The sequence below is a fragment of the Aegilops tauschii genome, chromosome 2 (genome assembly GCF_002575655.3).
Source record: "Aegilops tauschii subsp. strangulata cultivar AL8/78 chromosome 2, Aet v6.0, whole genome shotgun sequence".
Taxonomy (NCBI): Eukaryota; Viridiplantae; Streptophyta; class Magnoliopsida; order Poales; family Poaceae; genus Aegilops; species Aegilops tauschii.
In genome coordinates, this window is record NC_053036.3 from 327,461,454 (window position 1) to 327,481,637 (window position 20,184).

Below are 20,184 nucleotides of genomic sequence, written 5' to 3' on the forward strand. Positions count from 1 at the left end.
GGCGCCTCCCCCTTCCTTCGCTCCCTCTTTGGTGCGTGGGCAGGGGTGGAGGGCGAGCTAGCCCCTTGTGGGCTGGTATGCTCCCCCCGATTTGGGCTTCGATGGCCATCGGATCTGTCTTCTGGCGCATCTGAGTCGTTGGATTTTCCCAGTAGTCAAAACTGATTTTTGACCTTCCGGTTGTTTTTTCTGACCAATGACGGGTGGGCTCGGGTGGCGCGCTCATTGGCTGGGTTCGCCAATCCCGCGTGCAGGAGGCTTTGGCCAATCCGCACCGCGCGCAACGCAGCCAATCCCTCGCCCTCGTCTCACCCCCGCACCAGCCGCCACACGAACCCTAGCCCCCGTTCCCCAAAATCCCACAGCCTCTCCCGCCTTCTCCACCCCTCCTCCTCGCATCACCATGACCTAGGGTTGAGGAGGTCAGGTCTTCTCGCTGGGATGGAGGAGCTGGGGAGGGTCGAGAGGCCGGCGGTGGGGAGCAGCTAGGCCGGCCTGCCGTCTTTGCCTCCTCTCCGTACTCCACAGGAGGTGTGCAGGTTGCTGCTGCGACCCTCCATTCCCTTCTCTGCTGGTGCTCCTCTCACCGTCTCACGCCGTCATGCTTGCGTCGACCACCGCGTCGACCCTCAACTCTCTTCGTTGCTCAAGGCGGCAGAAGGACGGATGGCGGTGGTCCGAGATCTACTGCCTCCATCCCTGGCCCGTCAGTGTCGCAGCTAGCCGTACCGATGGCGCTGCTCAACCTACGGGTGCGTCTCTCTGTCCATCTGAATGATATGGTGGTGTTTTGCAGGGTCGGAGGTGGTAGAGTTTGCTGATAGCCAGATCTATGTAACGCCATGACAACTTATTTGTAAGAAAAAATATGTTTTATTTTGTTCGGTGTGCTGTTTCCTATTCCATGCTCTAAATATTTCATGTTCGATTCATCGACATCCTTGAATTGCATAACGATGACGGCATGTTTGGTGTTTATATTTTTTTTAGAGAAAAGGCATACGCCCGACTTTATAAATAAAGCCATAAGGCAGGTAGCAACAACATCACAAATAAGTATCAAACACACCCAAGCCCCACCGACGGGCGAGACGACAGAAGATAAAGTCAAGTACATGGCTCCCTCGCCAGTACACGGCACGCAGGCCGGAAGAGAAAGATCCAACTAAAGCTAAAGCATCCGGCCCAAAAGAAGCAATTAAGCATCCTGCTCTTGTCTGCATAACTGAGACGCCGTAGTCCGGATTTTATAGATCAGCATAGAGAGCGCCTCTTGGTCGTCGACCTTAGTTAATGATTTCCACTGCTGCAGGAAAGCACACGATTTAAATAAGCAGTCAGCCGGTTTAGCCGGAAACACGTGCTCGATAGTAAATTTGTTCCTAGTTGCCCGCAGGGACTAGCATAAAGCACCCAAGCCCACCCAAAAGATGCGCCTAGATACGCCGGAAAGGTTGGAAGCCAAGTTGCGCAACTCGGCAAAGGAAGCAGGGGCCCAAGAGACACGTAGCCAATCCCGCACGCAACTCCAAATGAGCTTAGCCAGGTGACAGTGAAAAAAGATATGTTCCGTGTCTTCCACATCACCGCAAAGGGCACAAAACTGGGAGCCCAGCCCATTTCTCTTACGAATTTGATCAGCCGAGGGCAACCGGCCTTGGAAAGCTTGCCACAAGAAAATTTTAATCTTAGGGGGAATACGGGCCTTCCAAATTTGGGAGAAACGATTGGTAGGCAAGCCACCAACAAGCTTAGAGTATAGAGATTTAACAGAAAAACGCCCAGAGGCAGAAAGCGGCCAGAGCACCGAATCCCTGACCGTCGAGAGCGTAGGGAAGAGGGCAGTAAGACGTTGCCAATCTTCAAACTCTACAGGCGACAGGGAGCGACGAAAGGCCAGGTTCCACCTCTGGGAAGCTAGCTTCGCAATAGAAATATTAGGATCAGAGCAGTAAGAGAAAAGGGTAGGGAAGGTCACCGAGAGAGGTGAATCTCCACACCACCAATCTAGCCAAAACCTAATCGAGGATCCGTCCCCAACAACAAACTTAACGAAAGATTGAAAAACAGGTCTAACTTTGACCAGAGACTTCCAAAACTGAGAGCCACCACGCGGCAGTGCAAACATCGGGCTCGAGGACGGAAAATATTTAGCCTTAAGGATCGACAGCCAGAGGGGTTGATCCTGAGCGCTCATAATCTTCCACCACCATTTAATCATCAAGCATTGATTCATGATGGAGGTATTAAGAATCCCTAACCACCCAAGGTTTTTGGGCCTACACATCAATTTCCATTTGACGAAGCGATATTTGCGACGATTGTTCGCTGCATTCCAGTAAAACGCCCCACGGTGTTTATCAAAACCAGCATGAATCCCAGCCGACAAGAGATAGAAGCCCATAAGAAACATGGGGAGGGAGGAGAGGCAAGCATTAATTAGAGCCACTTTACCCGCATTCGTATTATATCTACCCCGCCAGGGAAGGACCCTGTTCCCCACCTTTGTGACTACCAGGGCAAAATCTTTGGCATGAAGCACGTCCGGGGAAATAGGCAACCCAAGTACTTGAACGGATAGGAGCCCAGCTTACAGTTGAGAAGGTGGGCCACTCGCACGGCTTCCGACTCGTCCACACCAGTAACAACCACTTCGCTTTTGGCGAAGTTAATCTTAAGCCCCGACATCGCCTCAAAGCATAATAAAATAAACTTGAGGTGGGCAAGGCAGGCCTCATTCAGCTCAACCATAATAATAGTATCGTCCGCGTATTGGAGATGGGTCAGACCATGGGGGATGAGATTAGAACTAACCGGAGTAATGTGCCCACAAGTAGCTGCCCTGGAGAGCAGGCGAGATAAAGCATCCGCAACAAAATTGAATAGGATGGGAGAGGCAGGGTCGCCTTCCCGTAGGCCCCTACCATTGGCAAAGAATTTGCTAACCTGACCATTAATATTGATGACAGTGTGGCCTCCCGAGACCAACTGCATAATTCTATGGACAAGGGGCCCCTCAAATCCTTTGGCCAATAAAACTACGTAAAAAAGGCCAACTCACCGAATCATAGGCCTTCTCAAAGTCTAGTTTAAGAATCACCGCTTTCGACTTGCGAATCTTAAGGTCATGAACGATTTCATGCAAGCAAAGAACCCCGTCCAGAATGAAACGTCCCTTAATGAAAGCCGACTGAAAAGGCTGATGGTACGGTGGGCAATGGGGGAGAGGCGAGTGGCTAACCCTTTGGCCGGAAACTTAGCGAAGTTATTAATAAGGGCAATCGGCCTAAATTGCGAGATCAAGTCCGCGCCCTTGACTTTAGGAATAAGGGTAATGACAGCGTAGTTAAGGCGAGAGATATCCACCGTACCCAACCAGAACCCTTGGATAATTGTACAAATGAGAGCCCGCAACTGCGGCCAGAATTTTTTAAAGAAGGGGATAGAAAAACCATCGGGGCCGGAAGCAGCATTTGGGTTAGCCGAGCTAATCACCTGCCAGATCTGTTCGTCAGATAAGGGGACCATCAGGCCCGAATTTTTGCCCGGAGAGATCTTAGAACCCTCATCCTAGAAACCAGAGCAGAGGTCAAGCCCAGGATCCGGCTTAGAGCCGAGTAGATTGGAATAGAAGCTAACAATGTGATTCATGATGAGGGACTGGTCCGAAATTCTAACGCCGTCAATCAACAGAGTGTTAATGAAACATCTGTGGCGTCTGCCATTCGCGATCGCAAAGAAATATGCCGTCATAGCATCACCCTTCAAGGTCCAGTTGAGGGCACCTCGTTGGCGCCAGTAAATTTCTGACTGTTGGTGAAGCAGCATCAAAGCGTCTTCCAGGGAGTATCGAGTAGCCCACTGAGAGGCGGAGAGCCCAGATGTGTCAGCAGATTGGTCCAAATCCCGGATTTGAGATTCAAGGGAATCTTTGTCTCTACGAAGCTCGGCCGCCCTGTTCCGAGACCACCACCTCAAGAATTTACGAAGCTCATAAGACAACTTGTGCCAATCATCCATGGGACCAAAGGAGTGATGAGGAGAAGAGAGAAGATTAGAGATCTTAGAAACCATCATGTCACAAAAACCCTCAACAACAAGCCAAGAAGCATCAAACTGGAAACGGGAGGGAGAAACGAGGGAAAGTATACCGGCATCCAGGATCAGGGGAACATGATCAGAGCCAATGGCAGGCCTGGCCTTAAGCAACGCGCGGGGAAACAACGAATCCCACTGGTCAGAAACAAATACCCTATCCAGCACCGACCGGACAGGTGAGGATTGATGGTTAGACCAAGTGAACCGCGCCCCCACCCTAGGGAGCTCACGAAGCGCGCAATTACTAATGAAATCATTAAAAGCATTGGCAAGAGGCCAAGAGAAATTAGGACTGTTCTTGTCGGCCGGAGAATGTAACAAATTGAAATCACCCCCAATTAAAAGAGGAATATTACATGCTTCAATCTTAATCGAAAGTTCATCCAAAAAAAGAGGAGCAAGCGTGTGATCCGCGGGGCCGTATACCACCATAAATTCCCACAAAGTGTTCAGCTGACGATGATGAACCACACAGCTAGCCCAAAAGATGCCATGATCAAAAGCAATGAAATCAAACACGTCCCGCTTGGACCCAATCAAGATACCCCCAGAATGACCCAAGCAGGGAGAAAGTGCCAGTCAAACCTATCCATCCCAGCTAGCGCAGAAAGTTCAGAAGGGGAAAATGATTCCTTAAACGTTTCGACCAACCCTAAAATGTCAATATGTTCACCACAAACCAAGTCACGAATCTGGTCACGACGCCCCCTAGCACTGAAACCACGAATATTCCAGAAGAGCTCTCATTTGAAGGAAAGGTTTTTAATACGAAGACTCGATCTGCACGGGGCCACACAAGGCTTAGATCGCTTGGGACGACCGAGCTTAACAATGGCAGGGGGCAGACGACTGGCCACAACCATTCGTCGCCTCAATTCCCCCGGCCTGGCCCTGAGCACCAGCAGGGCCAGCAACATTCGCGGCCTCCAAGGCCTTAGCAATAGCAGCCTGGGCTGCCTCATTGGCCCTAATGACAGAAAGAAGGTGAGAGGGAGAGCCCATCCCCGGTTTAGCAGCCACCCCAATATCAGACATGATATGCAACAAATGATCATCTGATAATGCAGGTAAAACAAGGCGAACAGGAGAGGCAGGGAGAGATGGTTGGGCAGACGAACCTGTAGGAGGGAGGTCTCTGGCCGCGGCACGCCGTTCCGCCCGCACCGCCACCGAAACGCCAGAATCGCGCACGCGCCGGCCCTTCCGCGCCGTGTACACCGGAGATCGCAGCATAGGGAGCACCGGACCGGCGACACCGGCCCGGGGCCAGACCCCGAGGCGGAGCCCAGATCCTTGTCCAACCGACGAGCCAGACCCGCCGCCGAAAGCTTGGAGGTAGAGGAGGCCCGACTCTTAGCCGAAAATTTCTGGACCGACGACTTCTTCTTCTTCTTAGTTGAGAGCTCGGTGGAACGCAGGGGGGAAGTGGGAAGATCCTCAATCCCAGAGAAGGACGGAGACTGCGGGCGAGTAGGCACATTGGAACAAACACCAGAGAATGGGGTCCCCTTACCAACAGCAGCGTCACGGGAAGCCAGGTCCTTCTGAGGGTTAGGAGCAGGGGCATTGTCCTTGAGCAGCTCACGTTCATCCGGATCCAACTTATCCCATTCAGATTGAGTAAAACGCGGATCAGTACCTCCACTTGGGTTATGCCCCCCAGCCGAGCCATCCCCATGCATGTCATCTTGGTCCGAAGGCTTGGAAGGAGGAGGCGGAGGTGGAACACGGGGTTCAGCACCCTCCACCCGAACCCGAAGTCGCACACCCTCAGGAGATGGGAAAACATCCACGGAACCATGAACACAGACGGGGTCGATGCATCATACATTGAGACGAACCGGATCAACCTTGCCCAAAGATTCCGAATCCACTTCCAAAGGCTTGCCAATGAGCTTACCAAACGCCATCATGAACTCCACAGATCGAAGCCCAACTGGCAAGTCGTCAACTAGCACCCAAATCTTGCTGAGAGGGCCCACCGCCTTTGCACCACAAGTAGCCGCTTTGACAGATACCACAAGCTGGTTCAGGGGGAGAGTAAAACTGGTGCACGAGGAGATCATCCTTGACAGTCCTTGGAGGGGAAAACCACTGCAAATTCATACTCTGAAAGCTGGCGCACCTGCCAGTCCCAGCCACCGTTGTCCCATATTTTCAAACCTTCCAGGAGGGTCTGCGGAGAAATCATCTGGCCACACACCGTGATGATGGCCGCGTTAGAGAGGGACGGCGCAGCCATCACCACAGGAACATCAGCATCCAGAGCGAAGAACGAGCATCCAGGTAAACCCAAGCCAAACTGTATGAAGGAGGGGCTCTTGGTACGGTTACGGCAGTCCACAGTAAGATGACCATCGGAGCGAAAAATGAGGCAGAAGGGTGGGTTAGTGCATCTAGATTGGAAGTGGTTCGGGCGGTGGCAGGCAAAGCAAGTCAGGGTCGGAGAAGGGCCCGAGGAAACAGGATGCTGGCGGGGAGGGGGAGGCGGCGGCGGCAGGATGCCATCACCACGGATCGCAGAAGGGGCACCTGGAGCAGAAGGAGGAGGACGTCGCTCCCCAGCCTGCGAAGAGGAAGAGCCAGGCCCGAAGCGCGGCCCCGAGCGAGAGGCAGCGCCAGCCACAAACGAGCGAGGGGGTGGCCGAGGAGGAGGGACCGGGCCCCTGGCCGGAGCGGGACGCGGCGCCGACGAGGAGGAGCCACCGCCAGCCGAAGCAACAGCGGCCTCCCACGGATCCAGCCCCGACCCCGCCGCACCACCAGATCCAGGGAGCGCCGTCCCAGATCTGGCCACGGAGCGCTCCGGCCCCGCCTCCCAATCCTCCCGCTCGCGCGACCGCTCGCGCACCGCCCGCTCAGATTCGAGCTTCGACCGCAGCTCCGCCTCATAGGCCAGATCGACCCCATTGCCCGGTGAAGCTTCACGGGCCCGCTTGCTGCCCGAAAGGGCCTCAGAGGAGGAACCCCTAGATTTGTCCATGGCGATCACTTCAGCGGAGGAGAGGAGGAGAGGGGGTGGGGAAGGAGCGGATCTGGAGAAATGGCGGATAGGGCGATGCGCCCTGCGGATATCGGCGGCGGAAGCAGGAAACCCTAGGAAGGGGGGAGAGGCACCGCGACGCACCCATATATAGCCACAACAGGCAAGGCCAGAAAGGGCCGAATGGGCCGAAACGGGGCCGCAGGCCAGGGAAGGGGACGGACGCGAAGCAGTGGCCACAACCAGCTGCCCTGGGCCCATAGACGGAAGGGGGGAAGAAGACTCGAGGGACGACAAAACCGGGGGCCCGGGCGGCCCAGCCCGAATCGAACCAGGCGCCACCAGGCCCAAGTGCCCACCAAGGCCCACCTCAACCGCAGGGCAGACCGGATCTAGGGTTAGGCCACCAACCGCCCCCGCACACGCCGGCGCGACCGCCGCCACCGGCGCCGGCCCTGGCCGGAGAGGAGGAGGGCGAACAGGGCCAGCGACCGGAGACGCCACATCGACCGAATCCAACATCACAGGGGACGGGGAAGGACCGAGGAGACCACGATCGGGGCAAGGAGCCGGGCCCCGACCCGCACACCGCCGGCGCCGACCAACGCGCATCCACCCCGACGACCCAGAGGGAAACGACACCGGTCGGCCCCGGCCACCCGGAGCAAATTTCCGGGCGCGGCCCAACGCCGGCATGGGCAGCACCACCGACACCACCATCGACGGAGCGCACTCCTCCGAATCAGACTCTGACTCCTCCGCGTCGCCCAGCGCCTAGAAACGCGAGCCGGGGAAGGACGCTGCCGCAGAAGAGCAAGGAGAACCAACCCGCCCCGCAGACAACGGAGGGGGCGGCGGGAAGGAGGGAAGGGCGGGGGAGCCATGGGCAACGGCGAGGGCAGGGGAGGAGGGGAGCGGGGGGACGAAGGGAGAGGAGGGAGAGGAGCCATCTTTTCCTCACCTGCCACGCTCTCGCCCGTCCACCTTCACGTTGACAATTGAGGCATGTCGTGTTTATATTTTTGACAGCCAAATACGAATAGGTGCACTTAACTGTTTGAGGAAATGCCAACTGAAAGCTAAATTCAGTTAGAACTAGCTGGACACAATAAATATTTGTTAGCTAGGTTACTTGCCTAATGAAGCTCCCATGTGGACCAATTACTGCTCTGTGTTATTGGAATTTGTTTGTAGTGTTTGCTCAGGCTGAAGAAATTCATGTCATTTTCTCCATTTATTTCCTTTTCTGCGTAAGTGCTACCTTTGGCAATTGCTCTGTCCAGCCTATTAATCACTGAGAAAGGTTTTGATGCAATCTGCTGAGCAAGCTCACATTGTCGATAGCAGGATCAGAAGATGCTTTACACATGATTGTGTGATGCTCAGAGACATTTTGCATAGAGGAAACTTCTTGTGAAGCTTGATTTTATTCAGGTGCCTAACTGACTACCGCTTCCTCGGCGTTTGTGCTTACCAGTATGCCGGAAACTTCTTGTGAAGCTCGCCGTTTCAGGTGCCTAACTGACGCTTTCTATGTTCATGCTTATTTGCAGCCAGATAGTGATTTTGGGCTGAAAGATTATTGCAAGCTTAGAATCTTTTAATGGTCCTTATTGACATGACTCGTATGATAAACTTCCAAAATATTCATTTAACGTTGCTATTTTTCTTTTCAGAGCCATATGATTTTTTCATAGAAACAGGAGCAGAGTAAAATGGACACAACTTCTGTTGCATCTGAGGTATATAATTGGCACTCTACGTTGAATGTTGTAACATATTTACAGCTGGATTCAGTTATAAATCAGAAATAAAAGGCGTTCAAGTTTCAAACAGTTATATGATGCGGCATGTGCATGCTTTACAGTTACCTTGCAAGTGCTGTGATGTTGCGTAGATATTTATGTATCTATATGAATGTCGAACCCCGCGTGGTTGATCTTATTTTATTCCTATGTGAGAACTAGCTCTCCTTTATTAGTGTAGTACTTTTATATTAAACTGAACTGGGAATGGTTTGATTGTGCTCTGTAGGACAGTGTGATTTCTTTTCATAGAATGTTGTCATCTATATCTTGCTGAATGTACAGAACTATTGGTCAGTTAATTCTCTCATGCATCAATTTACAAATTCAGTGTTTTCTTTCACATGGGGCTTGGCTGGTTTACGTTTAATTCACGCATCATATATGTTGTTTAGTTTAGACTTGTTGTGCATGCATTGGCATTGATTTAACAAAGATATAGCATAATTCTGTACATATAAATATTAAATAGTATGAGCATGCATGATCTATGAATAAATGCTCGGATATAATTAGTAGTGAGATACTGTAGTAGGAGTATCATGAGCTTACAATTCTAGATATCGTTAATACTTAATGGACTGTTGTTGTTTAAAATCTGGAATGTTCTTTCGAGAACTATCGATCAGTGTTGCTATGAGTATTCTCAGAGTTTGGGTTGCATGGATGTACATTACAGTAGCAGAGGTTCTTATTTTACTTTGTCCAGAAGCGGGGCTTTTACTTATTTTTGTTCACAATTTTTATCTAGCTTTCTATCAGCACCGACAACCGCAATGGGATGGATCGAGCAGCCAAGACTCAGCATGTGGTCGATAGTGTGTCCTGCTCCCAACCATGCAGGTGCCTTACTGTACCATGCCGTCTCCTGCATGCCATGCCCCTCAAACCCAACCATCATATGAACCATGGCATGGCTCAGCCGCCTCAATTTTTGGCGCCAACAACGCTTTTCTCTCTCACAAGTTTGCTTAGCCATGGACAGTGAGGTCACCCTTCTCTGATTTTCTCCGATTTCTTCATTTTCAGTTGCGATGTTTGGAGCAATTTTTAATGGTGATAATGATCTAAAATAAAATAGAGCAATGATATACACAAAGAGAGACAGTAGGGGCTAATTGGATGCCTAGCTTCTTAAACCAATGATATATACAAAATATTATTTGAGTAGAATAGGAGAGATGCAATTTTATGAATAATTCAGCATTTGTAAGAACTTTCCAGCTTACCAAGTGGACTTGAAAAGCCATGTATAGGTCTTCAGGTGTCATAGTTTGTCTGCAAAGTTTATCTTGTTTTAGTGTGCTCAAAACAACTAAAGAGACACAATCATGATTTTAACAAAAAATAATTGGACATTATGTTGAATTTCATGGTACACCATCCATTTTTCGAGGGAGTAGAGGCATCATGGGAGGCAACCTTTTAGTTTTTGCTTAGCTACCTGGCGCCTATATTTTCGAAAGGTATAAATATCTTTAACTCTCATGAATCCTTATATACTATGGCCATATGATAGACTCGTCCAGATAAGTTATTTTGGCTATGTATCTGTAGTGTTGGCAATACATGGGAGTGTTTTTTTTTCTGCATGTGTAGTTCTATGTTTGGCATTTTGATCTTGAAAACAATTGCTTCTTGCCGCTCTTCCAGCACTGAAGTTATGTCTTTCGTGCCAATTTCAAGTGCTTCACTACCTCTACACATGGATCCTGTAGGTGTTTCCTAATGTAAGTGTCACTGTTTTCCTTCTTTATGTACCTGGACGGGAGTGCTCATGAGGATGACGACATGCTACTGAACTCAATTTCAGAAATGTGATTGGGGGCCTGGGGTCTGGAGCCCCTCATTAGTAGTGCTCAGGTGGCATGTCACAGTTGTTTGCTGAGAATTTACCCAGAACAATTTTTGCTTGTCTCTAGCATGAGGCTATGAGCCCTATAACAGTATTAGTGTGATGATCTACCACTTGACCAGGAAGGGGGGATTGAAAGATAGCACTTAACGTTTGGAGCAATTAGTATTGGACTATTTGAGGAAGTAAATGTTTAAACTTTAAACCATTAAACCTTATATTCTTGAGACTTGCTTCGGTAGACCCCCCCTCACAAACCGTATAAAGGGCAACATGGTCATTTGACCATAACGTACACCCATCTTTCGTATGTGACACGTACTGTACGTTGACGTACACAGCCGATCCGCCCGCCACACACACCCCTCTTCCTGGGCGGCACATTTCTTTTCTTTTTTTAACCCTAAAAAATTAGGCGCATGGAGTAGGATTTGAACACCAGACCTTATGGTTTATTTCCACCTACTATAACCAACTAGGACAACTCACTTGTTATAAATAAATACTTCTTTTACTCTTATTATTGTTTATTTTCTCAGACTACTAATGAGAAAGCTTTGGCTGGTTGGATTTGACTTGAGAATGTGGCTTTCCATAGATAGTTTGCACAAACAAACGGAATTGGTTCCAATTTGTTCCCTAAAACTGTCCAGCGGAAATTAAGTGCGCTCCTAAAATCATGCGAGTATAATTGAGAGTCTGTTTATTTCTCTTTTGTTTTTTAGGAAATTACGTTCAATGAAATTTTGTATGCCATACATGCTACTAAAATCAGACGGATATTAAATTATCTTCCGCCGGCATCACCTTGTGCTTCCTTTAGTTAATCAAATTGCTTCAAATTTAAAATATGTTCGAACTTAACCAAAAGTTGTTTTGTGTTGGATAAAATTATTTATCTCATCACATCTCGAACGGGGAATTTGCTTGCTTCCGATGCATACCAAATTTTCTTTGAGGCAACACGCGTTTTCAACACAATGAAATCATGTTTCAGTCAATTCGAGAATTTACTCCTGGTGCAACTAAAATATGCTTCTATTTTTTGCAAGGAACTAAAATATGCATCGACTTAACACAAAATATTATCCATATAATTATTATTTTCGTCCATCATATCCAAGTTAGAGAATTTGCTTCCATGAGATAGATACATGATTCCAATGTAATATAATATTCTCGTTTCCAATCACAGTAAAAATTGGGCGCTCTAATTGTACATTTTGCTTCCATCATGGTTCAGATTTTAGAAATTTGGGTCACTTCATGGATGTCCAAAAAACACCATGTTCAACGGAGGGTGGTTGGCTAGGATAGAAATCTTCATTTGAGAGCACATTTTTTTGGCATCCATGAAATGACGCCAATATTTATTTCCAGGAGCTTATATGACCAATTAAAGGCACCGTGCCAAGTTGTTTTAGTTTTCGACAAATTTTGCATTTTCTGGAGTTTTCTCGGGCAAAAAAGTTCATAAATGGCCGAACGTGTCACAACTTGCGTATGATTTTGGAAATCGTTCAAATCTGGCCTGGATGCCTACCATGGGCATTCCCACCTACTTGCAAGATTTGGGATCATTTGAAGGATGTACAAACATAGACCATGTCCAACGGAGGGTGTCCGGCTAGGCCAGAAGGCTTCGTCTGAGAGCACGATGTTTCCCGATATCCTTCAAATGACCCCATTTTTTTTTTCTATGCCTTGTATGACCAATTCAAGGCACCATGCGAAATTATTTTGGTTTTTGACAAATTTTGCATTTCCTGGAGTTTTCCCGGTCAAAAAATGGTCAGACATGTCGCAACTTGCATAAGGTGTCAAAATTCGTTCAAACCTGGCACGAATGCCTACCATAGCCATGCCCTTGCAAAATTTGGGGTCAATTCAAGAATTTCTAAAACTAAACGATGTTTAACGGAGGGTGTCTAGGTATGCTAGAAGGCTTCATCTGAGAGCATGTTGTTTCTCCACATCCTTGAAATGGCCTCAATTTTTTTCATGACCTTCTATGATCAATTCAAGACATCATGCCAAGTTGTTTTGGTTTTTGATAATTTTTGCATTTTCTGGCGTTTTCTCGGTCAAAAAAGGTCGATAAAATGACAGGACGTGTCACAACTTGCATACTGAGTCGGAAATCGTTCAAACCTGACATGGATTCCTACCATGGGTATCCCCACCTTCTTGCAAAAGGTTGGTTCATTTCAAGAATATCCAATACTAGACCATGTTTAACATAGGGTGTCCGGATAGGCAGAAGGCTCCGGTTTTGGGAACCTTTCAGAAGGTTCCGAAATCGCTTTTCTGGCTGGTTTCCCTTTTAGTATTTTATTTTATTTTTTATTTTTCTTGTTTTTCATGTTTATTTTTTATCCGCACTGTAAAAAAATTGTTTGTAGTTTTCTAAAATGTTCGTGTTTTCAGTTTTGTTCCTGTTTTTTGAAATGTTCTACTTTTCAATGTTTTTTCCTTTCTAAAAAATATGTTTGAGATTCCCAAAAAATCACGTTTTCACAAATGTTTTATTTTCTTGAATCACAAATTTGAAAATGTCGCGTTTCCCAAAAGTTTTTCACAATTTCAAAAAAGGTTACCATTTTCAATTTTGTTCATTTCCTATTTCCCAAAAAACGTTCACATTTTCACAAAATGTCTTAGTTTCTTTTAATCACAGATTTTAAATGATTGTGTGTCTAAAAAATCCAAAAAGTAAATGAGATCGGATTTGAAAAAAATAATATCACGGCTTATGGTTCATATAGACCGGGCTACCTTTTTGGACACCAAATCTCATTTAGTATAGTGGCTACCGAAATGGTAAACTTGCGCGAGGTCCCAAGTTTGTTCCCTGTCGCACACTTTGGTTTATCTTAATTTTCTCAGCTCATGTTTTAAGTTTTACTGGGACATTAAGTTTCTTAAACTTTCGCGTTGATAATTGAACACCAAAGGTTTGAAGGCATAGTGACTAGCACAGCGCACTCATCACATAGAGGATGCAGGTTCGAATCCAAACGCCATCCTTTTTTGTAATGAATTTTCTCCCTGCACCAATAAATGGGACGGCCCAGGTGAGCCGCCCTTGCGCAAAACATACCGACAATAGCTTGTATGGTACGCAGGCTATGTATCGGAGGTCTTCATGCAGAAGATGCACTTTAAAAAAAAGACCATCCTGCCCTTTATTATGAAGGGGTATGGATAATCTCAGCCATCGATGTGTTTAAGGGGGGTTTACTGAAGCAGAAGTGTATATTCTTATGTAAAAAGGTTCTGTGTTTTTTTAATCCATTAGCGGAGTTAGTTTGTCTAAAATAACTAACTATCTAGACTAATATGGAATGATGAAAATTTCAGAACTAGATGTCAAGTTTAATTCGTCTGGCTTCTTTAACTTGTACTCTTTATTTCTAATATTTTCTTTGTTGTTGAGGTTGCCTCTATGTTTTATTACTGTGGATCTAATTTAGATAATTTGAAAATAGTCCTATGTACGAGTATGCTCATCTATAATAGTTGGGGAGGGAAATCGTACGAATTACAGATTTTGTAAAAAATTGGCAGTACTATATGCATAAATCTAAATTATTGTTCATAATGGATTCACCACCGCTCTACATAAGCTACATTTGCTATTTATGTAAGCTGAATTAGTAGCACTACTTCCTGTTTTCTTGCTTGCAATACCATGTACTGCCTCTTTACTTTGTTCTCCACATTTTAAATTTTGTCTTTCTTCGGAAGTATAGTCGCCAACTTATAGTCTGCATTGTGTATAACCGAAATGAGTGTAGTTTCCTAATACAATTGTCTATAACCGAAATGAGTGTTGTTTCGTGATACCAAAGCATGTGCGCTCACGTATTTGTCTCTCTTTTACAGCTGAGTGCATGAAAAACATGCACATGGCCAAAAGTTGAAAAAGTACGAGCAATTGGGTTTTGTTTTTCTCTTAGAATTGTTCATGTTCATGCTGTTGTCATTTTTTCTGAAATTTAGGACCTGTTCGGATCTTCTCCGCTCCACAACCGCAGCTCCCGGAGCGGAGGGAGCGGTAGCACAATTCGACGGAGTGGCTTAAACCGAGCTCCACTTTTCCTCAGAGCGTGGAGCGGAGTTTGAGATCGGAGAGATTCCAAACAGGCCCTTAGACAACTCTTTCCGCTTAATAATAGTTTACTGATTTCAGTGCATCCTATGTATATTTGTCTGATTGGTCGTCCTCTCATCCGGACTTACTCAGTGTTGCATTTGTGTGTTCCTTTACCCTGTGCTGCTTATTTTTTGCTTGTGTGAGTGGGTTGTGTGTTGTTGTTTCCATCCTCATTTAGTATGGTGATGTTTTTTAAGATGACTTCTATATTGCTGGAAACTTAATTTTTAATTTATACATTTGAGCAGTTGACTAGATAAAATAATAATTTCTGTACGATTGAGGCCAGTTTATTTGGCAAGGTTGAAGAAAAATAGGATGAATATGCACATGTTGTTACTGTACAAAGGCTAAACGCTCACTGATGGTTCTTTCCTGAGGTTGAGTAGGAGTGTCTCCCTTTTTCGAATAATTTTGTCTCTACAATTGCCTAAAGAATAGCTAGAATCTGGAACAAACCTGCTATGAATAATTGCATTATTACTTCAGTGAAAAGTTCCTGGGCATACTATGTGTTCCTCTCGACTTGGTTGAAAGTATTTCTTTTGTTATCTAGTTTCTCACTACGCATGTTACCTTTGTTGCTGAGTTTTGCCTACAGTTTATATATAGTAGACTCACATGATTACCTGATGCGGATTCTACAACTTGGAAAACACATATAGGATATTCAAGTTGTGTGGGGCGCCCTGGAGAAAGCTTGCTACTCCAGTCAGCCACTTACACGATAATCCAGTGCTGCAGGTGCAAGAACTGTTAATTTTTTCGTTTTCTGCAATGATGGTAGTTCTTCTTTGATTCTACAAGCCGCAGATGAATGAAGGATAGAAAATATTTCCATTGTCAATGAATTGGTGGGATTGTCACCAAGTTAGTGCCGCAGATTGTTTCTATTTTAGAGGAAGAAGCCAAATCATGATGTTAATTGTAAATCTTGAAAGACTTGTTGTTTATTGTCACTTCTATATCTGTTATAAACTTTTGTTCCTGGTGTGGTACTTGTCAATTTTGGTTTGCCCTTCCATTGCAGCAGACCAACATGTCCTTGTTTCTTCAGTTGATTTGTCATTTCATATTTGCACTTCTATTACAGTAGAACATGTCATAAACATAGCGCTGGGCATTTTTTGTCCAGTTCCCTTCAAAAAACAAGAGATGGTAGAGAGTGGCTCCATCACTGAAGAGACGACAAACGTTGTGCAAGGCATTGTTTGTTTAGCTCCTTTAAAAAATGAAGGAATTACAATGCATCTGACCTATAAAGGGGTTGCGAAGGACAAAATGCTATGGATCCAGAGGAGTGGGAGGGGAGAGTTTACCAACAACGCATCAAGGACAAAGTGTGATGTGCATTCCTATGTTCCAACTAACATAGCAAAATTGTACAGACAGAATGCCAGCATTTTGCTATTACATAGTTTGAGGCTATGTTTCTTTTAATTTTCATTATTAAAAGGATCCTTTTCATTGCCAAATTATCAAGCATTTATTTTCAAATAACTCTTGGTTTGAAATGGGACCTTGACCCATTTGGCGCATTGAGTAATGTTATTATACGTCTTATTGTAGACAGCAAGCCTTCATTCTTATTGTAGACAGCAAGCTTTGTTCTTTTTTCGTTAAGAAGGGTTAATTTTTTTACCATATGAGCTTGCCCACAATTAAACCATGAATTTTTATTTTCAATGCACATATAGATTCAGCGGGTCTTTGTGCCATTGGGCGATGACACTCTTGCTCTAAAAAAAGGTTCTGTACTCAATTTTATTCCATAGGTTCTGGGAGATCCTTTGTAAATGATGGCTTGCAAAATTATCGTATATTTTGTGACGGAGGGAGTATAACTTATCACCAAAAAAAGGCTTTGATATGCAAATAATTCTCTGTTCAAAATCAAGATCATGTACGCCTAAGTTGAGAAAAATAATGGCTTTAAGTTCTTTGTTTAAGTTGGGCTTTCGCTTCATTTTACTTCAGGTTCTCAACCGTTTGAATAAGGAGAAGATACTACAATAATTTTCTCTCTCGCCTTATTACATCTTGACACTACATATTTTAAGAGAATCGTTCTTATCTAGATATTCCCTTTTGCTCCTACGTCCATATGCATCCATTGTCGAAATACACATTTTGAAAAGTTGAAAAATTACGTTGAAATACTTTTTTTGCAGATAACTCTGGGTTTAAATTGGGACCGTGTCATTTCGTGCAACAGGTAATTTAGTTCACGGTACTTGCTTATGACGTTTAAGTTGGCATACATGCCTGCCCATGAACAAGTCTATTATCCGCAAAAAAAGAACAAGTCTATTGATACATGGATTTATTTTCAAAGCACACGTGTTATGGGTCTTTGCGCTATTTGCGTACATGATTTCAAACGGGTCTCTACGAACACGGTAGCAATTATTTTGTGCTATCAAATTAAAATGTGTATATACATCTCATTGTAGACAACAATCCACCATCTTTCTTATTAAAGGGGATTCAACCATGGATACTTTTTCGTCATGCACATGGATTTAGCGTGCCTCTGCGCCATTTGGTGCGACAGGCCCATGATAACCATATTTTCAACTAAAACAATGCTTCCTTAGCTGGTATGTAGATGTTATACAAATATATGTTTTCCAAACTTGGATTTCGCAGTGTGATAACCATATTTTCAATATAGCATGGTTTAAAAACTGAGCTTTCTATTACCGATATTGAATAGGTCCTTGCAAAACGAAACTACTTTCATCGATAACATGGCTTTAGCGGGTCTCTGCGCCATTTGGCGCAACGGGTCAACTAGTAATACTATATCGTCAATGAACGTTAAGCGTGTGGACCATACGGGTTGGAGAATGATGTAGACATGACCGAGACACCTCTCTGGTCAATAACCAATAGCGGGACCTAGATGCCCATATTGGTTCCTACATATTCTATGAAGATCTTTATCAGCCAAACCTTTATGACAACATATGTAATTCCCTTTGTTTATCGGCATGTTACTTGCCCGAGATTCGATCGTCGATATCTCCATACCTAGTTCAATCTCGTTACTGGCAAGTCTCTTTACTCGTTCTGTAATACATCATCTCGTAACTAACTCCTTAGTCACTTTGTTTACAAGCTTCTTGTGATGTTGTATTATTGAGAGGGCCCAGAGATACCTCTCCGATATACGGAGTAACAAATCCCAATCTTGATTCACGCCAACTTAACAGACACCTTCGGAGATACCTATAGAGCATCTTTATGATCACCCAGTTATGTTGTGACGTTTGATAGCACACAAGGTATTCCTCAGGTATCCGGGAGTTGCATGATCTCATGGTCGAAGAAACATGTATTTGACTTTAAGAAGCAGTAGCAATAAACTAAACGATCATATGTTATGCTAACGGTTGGGTCTTGTCCATCCTGTGATCAAATGACAACTCATGTCTTATGGTTAGGAAACCTTAACCATCTTTGATCAACGAGCTAGTCTAGTAGAGGCTCACTAGGGACTCGATATTTTTTTATATATTCACACATGTATTTAAGTTTTCGGTCAATACAATTCTAGCATGAATATTGAATAATAAACCTTTATCATGAATAAGGAAATATAATAATAACAACTTTATTATTGCCTCTAGGTCATATTTCCATCAGTCTCCCACTTGCACTAGAGTCAATAATCTAGTTCACATCGCCATGTGATTAACACCCATAATTCACATCCCCATGTGACTAACACACAAAGAGTTTACTAGAGTCAATAATCTAGTTCACATCACCATGTGATTAATACCGAAAGAGTACTAAGGTGTGATCATGTTTTGCTTGTGAGAGAGGTTTAGTCAACGGGCCTGCCATATTCAGATTCGTATGTATTTTGCAAATTTCTATGTCTACAATGCTCTGCATGGAGCTACTCTAGCTAATTGCTCCCCTTTACGGTGAACTCTTTATCACCTCCTTAACCGAGAAACATTTCCTTAGTCCTCTTAGGTAACTAAGGATAATCTTGACCACTGTCCAGTGATCCACTCTTGGACCACTATTGTACACCCTTGCCAGACTCATGGCAAGGCACACAATAGTTCTGGTACACGGTATGACATACTTTATAGAACATATGGCTGGGGCATAGGGAATCACTTTCATTCTCTCTCTATCTTTTTCCTTGGTCGGGATTTGAGTCTTACTCAACCTCACACCTTGCAACACAGGCAAGAACCCTTTCTTTGACTGATCCATTTTGAACTTCTTCAAAACTTTGTTAAAGTATGTGCTTTGTGAAAGTCCTATTAAGCATCTCGATCTATCCCTATAGATCTTGCCCAATATATATAAGTAGCTTCACCGAGGTCTTTCATTGAAAAATTCTTATTCAAGTATCCTTTTTATGCTATCCAGAAATTCTATATCATTTTCAATCAATAATATGTCATCCATATATAATATCATAAATGCTACAGAGCTCCCACTAACTTTCTGGTAAATACAGGCTTCACCATAAGTCTGTATAAAACCATCTGCTTTGATCACCTCATCAAAGCATATATTCCAACTCTGAGATGCTTGCACCAGTCCATAGATGGATCGCTAGAGCTTGCAGACTTTGTTAGCACCTTTAGGATCGACAAAACCTTCTGGTTGATCATATACAACTCTTCTTTAAGAAATCCATTAAGGAATGCAGTTTTGACGTCCATTTGCCAGATTTCATAATCATAAAATGCGGCAAATGCTAACATGATTCGGACAGACTTAAGTATCGCTATGGGTGAGAAAGTCTCATCGTAGTCAACTGCTTGAACTTGTCAAAAACCTTTTGCGACAAGTCGAGCTTTATAGACGGTTATATTACCATCAGCGTATGTCTTCTTCTTGAAGATCCATTTATTCTCAATGGTTTGCCGATCATCGGGCAAGTCCACCAAAGTCCACACTTTGTTATCATACATGGATCCTATCTCAGATTTCATGGCCTCAAGCCATTTGTCGGAATCTGGGCTCATCATAGCTTCTTCATAGTTCGTAGGTTTGCTGTTGTCTAACAACATGACTTCCATGACAGGATTACCGTACCACTCTGGTGCGGTACGTGTTCTGGTCGACTGACGAGCTGTGCATTGACGGGGGTGCATCTCTGCACACCTCTCGCCGCCAACTCAAGCGATGGGCGCGAGAAGTCAATGTCGTGGAACCAACGCCAGAGGCCCGGAAGCCGCTCAAATGGTCCCGTACCCCATCATCTTTGACGAGGAGGACCATCCTAGTTGTACCACTGCGGTAGGGTGTTTGC

General features: G+C 45.1%; 1 long non-coding RNA gene across 2 annotated transcripts; it reads left to right on the top strand.

Annotated features, from left to right (window-relative positions):
• Nucleotides 1-321: 321 nt before the first annotated feature.
• Nucleotides 322-12,164, top strand: LOC109740190 (uncharacterized). 2 transcript variants are annotated; one of them, XR_012202604.1, is made up of 5 exons: nt 322-539; nt 652-752; nt 8,429-8,594; nt 8,758-8,823; nt 9,638-12,164. It is a non-coding gene; the product is annotated as an uncharacterized lncRNA (long non-coding RNA). The 2 variants fall into 2 exon arrangements; XR_002227243.4 differs by lacking the exon at nt 322-539 and having other exon boundaries at nt 647-752; nt 8,426-8,594.
• The last annotated feature ends 8,020 nt before the right edge of the window (nt 12,165-20,184 follow it).